Here is a 7,916-nt window from a genome sequence, read left to right as displayed (position 1 = left end):
TGCATACATCAGACTATTTTGAGCAAGGCTAATATAAGATAGTATGAAACATGATTAAGCTATAGTAAGGTAATTGCCATTTTGATAAATCACGTTAGGTGAGATCAGCCTTCTCTTCCCCAGGCTGAACAGTCTCAGCTCTCTCAGCCTCTGCTTGTATCACAGATGCTGTCCCTGTATCATCTTTGTGGCCCTTCACTGGGCCCACTCCAGTAGGTCCCTGTCTCTCCTGTACTGAGGAGCGCAGCACTGGACCCAGCACCTCCAGTGTGTTTCACCAGGGCTGAGCAGGGGGGAAGGATCACCTCCTTCCACCTGCTGGCAGTGCTCTGTCTAATGCAGCCCAGAAGGCTGGTTCATGGTCAGCCAGGATGCCCAGGGCTTCTTCTGACAGCTGGTTGGCCCCAGCTTGTCCTAGTAGCAGGGGGTTATTCTGCCCCAGGCACAGGACCTCACATCTCCCTTTGAACTTCTTGAGGTTCCTATCAACACCTTTCTCCAGCCTATCAAGGTCCCTCTGAGTGATGGCACACCTTTTGGTGTATCAGCCACTCCTCCTGATTTTGTATGGTCTGCAGACATGCTGTGAAGGTATCCTATCACCTCGGTCATTAATGAAGATGTTAAACAGTACTGGCGTCAGTATCAACTGCTGAGGTATACCACTAGTGACTGGCCTCCAGCTCATGCCTCTGATCATGTGCCTTTGAGCCTAGCAGTTCAACCAGTTTTCAGTCCACCTCACTGTCCACTTATCTAGTCCATATTTCATCAGTTTGTTGATGAGGAAGTTACAGGAAACTTTGTCTAAAGCCTTACTTAATGTCAAGACAAACAACATCCACTGCTCTCCTCTCATTCACCAAGCCAGTTGTTTTATCATAGAAGGCTATCAGGTTGGTCAGGCACAATTTTCCCCTTCATAAATTCATGTTGACTACTCCCCATCACCACCTTGTCCTTCATGTGCCTGGAAATGGTTTCAAGGTTTACATGCTCCGTCACCTTCCCTCAGATTGAGATGAGGCTGACCAGGCTGTAGTTTCCTGGATCTTCCTCCTTGCCCTTCTGGAAGATAGTGCAATTTGCTTTCTTCCAGTCCTCAGGAACCTCCCATGATCACCATGACCTTTTAAAGATAGTTGAGAGGTGTCTTGTGATGATGTTGGCCAGCTCTTTCAAGACTCATGGGTGTATGTCCAGTTTGTTTAAATGTTCCCTAACCTGATTCTCTTCCACCAAGGGTAAGTTGTCTTTGCTCCAGGCTCCAGACTTTTCCACAGGTCTCAGATGCCTGGGATTTCTGAAGGCAGATCTTACCAGAAAAGCACGTTGGCCTTTTCAACGTCCTTTGTCACCAGGCCATTGCTCCATTCAACAGTGGGCCCACATTTTCCCTTTGTTTTCCTTTTGCTTCAGATATTTGTAGAAGCTGTTCTTGTTTCCTTTGCCTCCCTTATCAGTTTCAACTCTAGGTGGCCTTTGGCTTTCCTAGCCCCAGTGATAAGTAGGGTATGGAAAAGAATTAGATACTGCAAGCTGATACTTTCCCAGAGATGTCGGTGGGCAAAAGAATCCTGAAAGCTTCCAGACAGCACCTGAGATTCACGGACAGACACACACATATGGGATACAGTAAATTTGCAAAGGGAAAACTGGGAACGAGGTCATCTGAAAAGGTTTGTAAGAAAGAGGAAAGTGTCTATGGGTCTGTCTGTTGGTGCAAGTTAAAATTTCAGTTCCTCTTTCTTTCCTTAAATATGTACTCTGATTAAACCACAAGACTTGAAGGCAACATATCTGGAAAAAAAATCAAAATGTGATCTGTGGTTTATATTGGGCTGGGGAGCTCAATATACATAGGACTTGGACAGATGAAAGATGAGATGACAATCTTACTTGGATCTCATGACATGCTTTGGCAGGAAGGGGAAGCAGAAGGACACTTTTCCAAGGGGTAGGAAATGCACAGAGTCCTTAAGGAATTCATCATGCATTTCAGACAAGGCAAGCAGCTTTCCTGACCTCATGAACATACCAAAATCATAACAGGACAGAGCTACAAGGCACATACCATAGACCTCAGAGAGGTGTAGTGCAGGGGATCTCTTTGAGTAGTTAACAAACAAGAGTTGACGGGAGCCCCTGCAAGATGCCTGCTATGCCTTGCAGGATGCTCCTGGGTCAGGCAAATGTGGATGACATGCTGCTTTAATGAGATTTGACCATTTTTGTTGTTATGTTTTCACACCGGAGAGACTAAAGACTTTATTTGCTTTTAGCACGTGGTCTGAAGGGTAGCATGATGTAGGCAGCATGGGATCATGGAAAATAGGGTGAGATGTTTATCACTGTGCCTGAGCTGGAATCAGCTGTCCCTGTGCCATTCCTGACAGATGTTCCTCTATCTTATTCTTTAAAAAAAGAAAAAAAAAAAAAACTCCGCTAACAGTAATTTAGCAGTCATCTTAAGCAATTTATTTTAAGGCCTAACTATCCTTAACAAAAGAGAGATTTTTCCCATGTGTAGTGTGAAAGCTTCTTGTCATAGGGCTACAGTATGGCCCTGAGTGTGTGTCTGTCTGTGTTTTCTGGCCTGGGACACCTGCTCACATTAAATTTATAGTCTACTGGGGAGATGCTGCATGACGCTGTACTCTAAAATGTTTTCTGGGGACAGGCTCTTTTTTGGTATGTGTTGTATGCATGCTCTTATGTTCACCTGGGGATTTCTTCTGCTTTGCTATTTGTCTTTCAGCTTTCCTTCATGTGCATAATAAGGGATTGCTATTTGCTTGGAGATTTCTCAAGCCCATTTAATAAAGGTGAGAGTTAATTTACATACTTGTTTGAACTTTTCCAAACAGACTATGGCGCCTCCTAAACTGATCAGTGGAAAACAGGTTAGAACATGCCCCAGTTCTGTTTTGGTCCGTACGCGTTGGATTTCTTTTCTATGGAAGCCAGACCAGATGGGCCTAAGGTTGTGGAGCTGATGTGGGCTTAAGGCTTGGCTAGATGGAGGGTTGGACTGCAGCTGTGATGTGCATGCAGACCCTGAAGGTCAAATTGTTCTTGGTTTGCTAGCTTAGAGGTTCTCCATCTGCACTCGTTCCCCTTGTTTTTCTAGGCATTAGGGAACTAGGAGATGGTGCTAAAATGCTTTTATAAATACGGGCTCTGGACCTCACTGTTTATTATGGAATGAAAACGACACTGCTGTTATGTAGCAAAGTGGAGTTTTGCTCTGGAGGCTGAATTAGATCTTTGGAATTATACCAGTTGATAAGCAGAGGCAGTGTGTCATGGAGATAGAAGTTTTTCCAGGAGTTTCTCCCTCTTGGAGGGAAGAAAGGACTTGAAACACCAAACTAATGTTTTCATGAGGTGTTGTGTGAATGCTTTTAGCTTTTGAATATTCTTTTCTTACCAAGAAAAAGAGTCTATAATGCTTTTCACATAACAGATACTTTAAAAATTGGTTTTGTCAGAAACCCAATAGCCTGTTGTAAAACACTTCAAAAGGGAAGATGTTTGAAGAGTCTGCACTGGATTCTACTCCAAAGAAGCATATGTAGAGTACTTCAGCCATGTGCCACAGCTTTTATTGTGAGCAGGTATGCCCACTGAATTGGTTATTAAAGTGTATGGTATTGATTTCTATCTAGTCATTACATAAGAGATTTCTTACGTAGTTATTAGGCTTCATTACCTGGGTTTTAAATAGATGTGTAGGGCATTTGGATCAGTTGTCACCGTCTAAGAACAACTCTTAAAAATGAAGACAAGCAATTTGTGCTTAATGTAGTAGAAAAAAGGGGTAGCCAGTAGGAGGTATTGGCAGGAAGGAATGGGGCAATAGGCTTGAGGCAGTAATCCAGGAAGACGATTTTTGCATTTGCATTTTGAATGGATTTCAGAGGGCAGGATTGCTCCTGTCACGGCCAGAAGGAAGGAGATTATCTCGCATCTCTGTAACAGTAATGAGGGCCTGGATGAACATTTTGCTTTTATGGGTAGAAAGGGAAGGCAGGGTGCTAAAGATACTGAAGCTGGCAAAAATTTGAGCCGGTCCTGGATGTATGGAATTGGGCAGAGGACAGAGCTAAACATGATGCCCCGAGGTCATGAGAAGGGCAATGGTGAATGAAAGAGGAGAAGAGGTTGAGTGGCAGCTACATGTTTCCTCCTTGTCAGAGTGAGTTTCTGTTGACCTGCAAGAAGTTCCTCTGGGGATCCAGTGATCGAATGTCCTTAACTTCATATTGCTTGTATTATGTTTTTGTCCAAATTTTATAATATGGTTATAAACTCAGAGCTGTGTCTTGCAGGTGCCAAAGTTATGCCTCATGGTAGCGTAGCTTACTCTGTTTCTCTGTTAATTAGGAAGCTAATCAGACTACACCTTCTGTGAAGCGTTGTTTCCTTCTCCATGATAAGGGAAGTAGGATGGGTAGAGGATCTAGCAGTGGAAGCAGGCTGTGAAAAAAGAATGGTGTGTAACTTTCCAGAAGGACAAAGGCGTGATTTCTAAATCAAAATATTTAGGGTTCTGATTAAAATACTGGGTTCTATGGTGTTTAAAAGAAAAACTGAAAACTTTCATAGAAGGCCAAGATATGCTTTGTGAAGAGCACTGCTTACAAAGAAGCTCATTTTTCTCTTTTTTTAAAAAAAAAAAAAAAGTCAAAAGTCTTTTTCCACCCATCCTATTTTAATCTTTATTTCCTGTTTGTTTTCATCATTTGTAGACTGGGAAGGAAACTACTGTGTCTTATGGGTTTTCCACGCTACTGTTTCTATTTCCGCTATATGAAATTAGCTTTTAAACCAGCACAACAAAAGACCTTTCTTTGCAATGTTTTTGGTTGGCTGCATGAAACATAGACCCAACACACAAAACTAAAATCAGAATAGTCAGTTTTCTTATGTTGTTCATGACAAGTAAGAAAGGGAATAGAAACTGTGTATTACAGAAGGCTTCTTTTCCTATGTTGCAATTATGGTAAGTTCTGGAAAAACACATAATAAAGATGATGTCTCTGATGGAGCGTTTCTACTAAAGTTGGTTCTTGATTTGGACAGGACACTTAAAGTGATTTAGCTTTAAACCTTGATATATATCTACAATATTAAAAATCTTTGCTGAAATTCCTTTGGTTTATTAAAAGGAAATAGTCTCAAGTTATAAAGTTAATCATTTTACCTGTTGGCTTACTCTTACCCTGTCAGGCAGCTTGGATTAAGAAATTCAACTGGTTGTGCTTTATGGCTTTTTTTCCTGCTCCTGCAGAACAGTGCTCTTTTGTTTAGGCTCTTAGCACTTCAGGTGAAAGATTCAAATTCCTGTAAACCTGTATTCTCACTTACTGAAATGGTTTGTGAAAATATTACTTTTCACAGTAAGATTTTATAATTACAGTATATTTGCTTTCCCTGTGTTTTTTTTTTCTTTCAACTTTCTCAAATTGCTCATTTATTTTGTAGGGGAAGAGCTCTTTTACAAGGATATTTTCAGTGATAGATGCATTGGTTCTTTGGGTGTGTGGGTGGTTTTTTGTTTGTTTGTTTGGGTTTTTTTGGTATGGTAACAAGTCTTTCTTCACCTTGACTATGTGAAGAGCAGCTACAGCAGCACATATGTACAGATTTCAGCCCTGGGCTATAACAGGCCTTCTGTATTTTTTTCTGGTTTTGGGCCTAGTTAGGGCCTTTGGACTAGTAGAAAATCTGGATGCTATCTGGACTCTCATTCTCTCTGTTCAGACATAGTCTGGAAGGCTGGGAATCGTGTATTGCTCCTAAATCCTCAGGGAGTGTCGTCTTATTTTTATTTATTTATTTTTTTAACTGCACTGTGGGAGGAACCCCAGGTTCTCTCAGGATTCTGAAAACACACAGTCTGCCTTTCCCAAATCTTTTGAGGTTCTTGCCTTTTTTTTTTTCCCTTGAGGAAGGACATGAAAATCACTGCATAATGGGCTTGGTTCAAACATTTGTGGAAGATGTGACTTGAATAAACCCTGGAACTAACCTCGTGTGAAGCCTGCTTATTTATTTAAAAGGTAGAAAAGAATTAATAAAATGATAAGCTGATTTTAGTAAAGTTTTCTAGTTAGCTTAAAATGTTTCTTCATTCCTGAAGTGCTATTGAATAATTGCAGAGGATCATCCTGAAAACCTTTGCATTTTCTCCTCCAGAAATACAAAATCACAAATAAAAAGGACAGTGAAGACCAAAGAGAAACAGAATTAATGTAAGCAATTTGATAGTTTTGAAAAAAAATTTCAAACAAAAACAGTATTTACCTTTTTCTGGATGTTTGTATTGCATTCAGGGTTGCTGTAGATCCAGTTGCGTTGCATTTGTGTGTCGACTGATTCTGCGTCACAAGCAGGAATATGCAAAATACCTTTTCCTTACTCAACACAGTGCAGCTGAGAACTTTGCTTCCCTGAGAAAATGTGTGTCCCTTTTCACCGAAAAAGTCAGTATTTGTCACTTACATAGGGAGATACTGTTATCCCAAACGTTTTCAACCGGATCCACTTTCTGTAGAAGGCTGAGCAGCAGGGGCAAAGTGTTTGGAGTGAAGAAGCATGAGACTATGAAGACTCTGCCCCGCCCCGCCTCGCCACCATAGAATAATGAATGTGCATTAGCTGCTTGGTTGCAAAAACACTGGGCATACCAAGCACTGTAAGTTTTACTGCAGGGCAAATTAAGTGAGGTCAGCAGTGGGCAAGCTGTGGACTGTAGTGTAGAGTTCATCTTATTGCCCTGTAAGCCTTGTATTTACTTGGATTTTTGCAGTGGATTTTTACCTAATGCCCCCTTGTTATATTCTAAATAACAGAAAACCCTAATTGAATGTTTGTGGGTTTTTTTACTTCTTCCAGTTTGTGGCATGGAGGTGATCAGAGCTTGGGACTGTGGTCTTGTGACGGACTGTACAGTGATGTTTCCTCTTAACCACATGTTGGTGGTAGGAAAGGGGGTTGAATTTTCTGTTCAATGAAAATTGAGCAAAAATGGTTTGGGAAGTGATGTTATAGAAACATTTCATATGGTCAAGGTACTTCAGTTAGCTGTTTGATATTGCATTATAATTTGTGATGATAAAAGCTTAAACATTTTGGCTCTTAAAATAATTACCATGTTTTGAATATTTTTGGTGGTTAAATTTCAATGAAATTTTTCAGTGTGCTAATGAAACGCACTCACTCCAGTACGACAAGCTTATCGGGAGCCTGTGCCAAATTGATCAGTAAAGGTTGTCCTGTAATCTGAAGGTTTGATTTTTTTTTTTTTTTGGTATTTTTAAGAAATTATTTTGTCTTTTCAAATATCTGACAAAGTCTTTCAGTGGCATAGTACTGTAGGCTTCCTTTACAGCAGAAATTTTTTTATACATTGCTACTATTAACAACTCTTAACTTATTCCACTGAGCAAGACAGTGAGCATTAGAGTGTGATCTGCTAATACGCTCAGGCAGAAGGTTCTTCTATACGCTGAATACTAATTGTCAAAATGAAAGCCAGTGGTGTTTTCTTCATATTACTTAATGCTCACCAGAAGCTACTGTGCCCCAGACTGTGTAGTTATACCCGAAGGAGACATGTCCCATGTTGTTACAGAGTTAGCTTTAACAATATAGGTTGGTGCAAAAATCACAAGGGAGGGAAGAGTATGCTGTAGCATTAAAGTTCATTTGATAAGTTTGAAGTGATGACTCTTAGCGATCCATCAGCTCTTTATCAAGATTTGGAAGGTTTTGCAATGTTCTAGCTTACATCAGCTTTCTTTTCTACTAAGACCTGAGGTCATGGAGTAGGAGGAGTTGTCGATTTGCTGATACCTTGTTTGCTTAAGAGGCTCCTGCCTATAATTGCATTTTGGTGGCTGTGGATTTTT

The 7,916-nt window shown here is 40.7% G+C and overlaps 1 long non-coding RNA gene across 1 annotated transcript; it reads right to left on the bottom strand.

Moving 5' to 3' along the window:
- Window positions 1-2,455: 2,455 nt before the first annotated feature.
- Window positions 2,456-6,556, bottom strand: LOC135327533 (uncharacterized). Its single transcript, XR_010387803.1, has 2 exons — window positions 6,310-6,556; window positions 2,456-4,479 (listed from the first exon to the last, which is right to left on the bottom strand). It is a non-coding gene; the product is annotated as an uncharacterized LOC135327533 (long non-coding RNA).
- Between the last annotated feature and the right edge of the window lie 1,360 nt (window positions 6,557-7,916).

The sequence above is a fragment of the Dromaius novaehollandiae genome, chromosome 2 (genome assembly GCF_036370855.1).
Source record: "Dromaius novaehollandiae isolate bDroNov1 chromosome 2, bDroNov1.hap1, whole genome shotgun sequence".
NCBI lineage: Eukaryota > Metazoa > Chordata > Aves > Casuariiformes > Dromaiidae > Dromaius > Dromaius novaehollandiae.
Note: the sequence above shows the minus strand (reverse complement) of the source record. Positions and strands in the feature narration are given on the sequence as shown.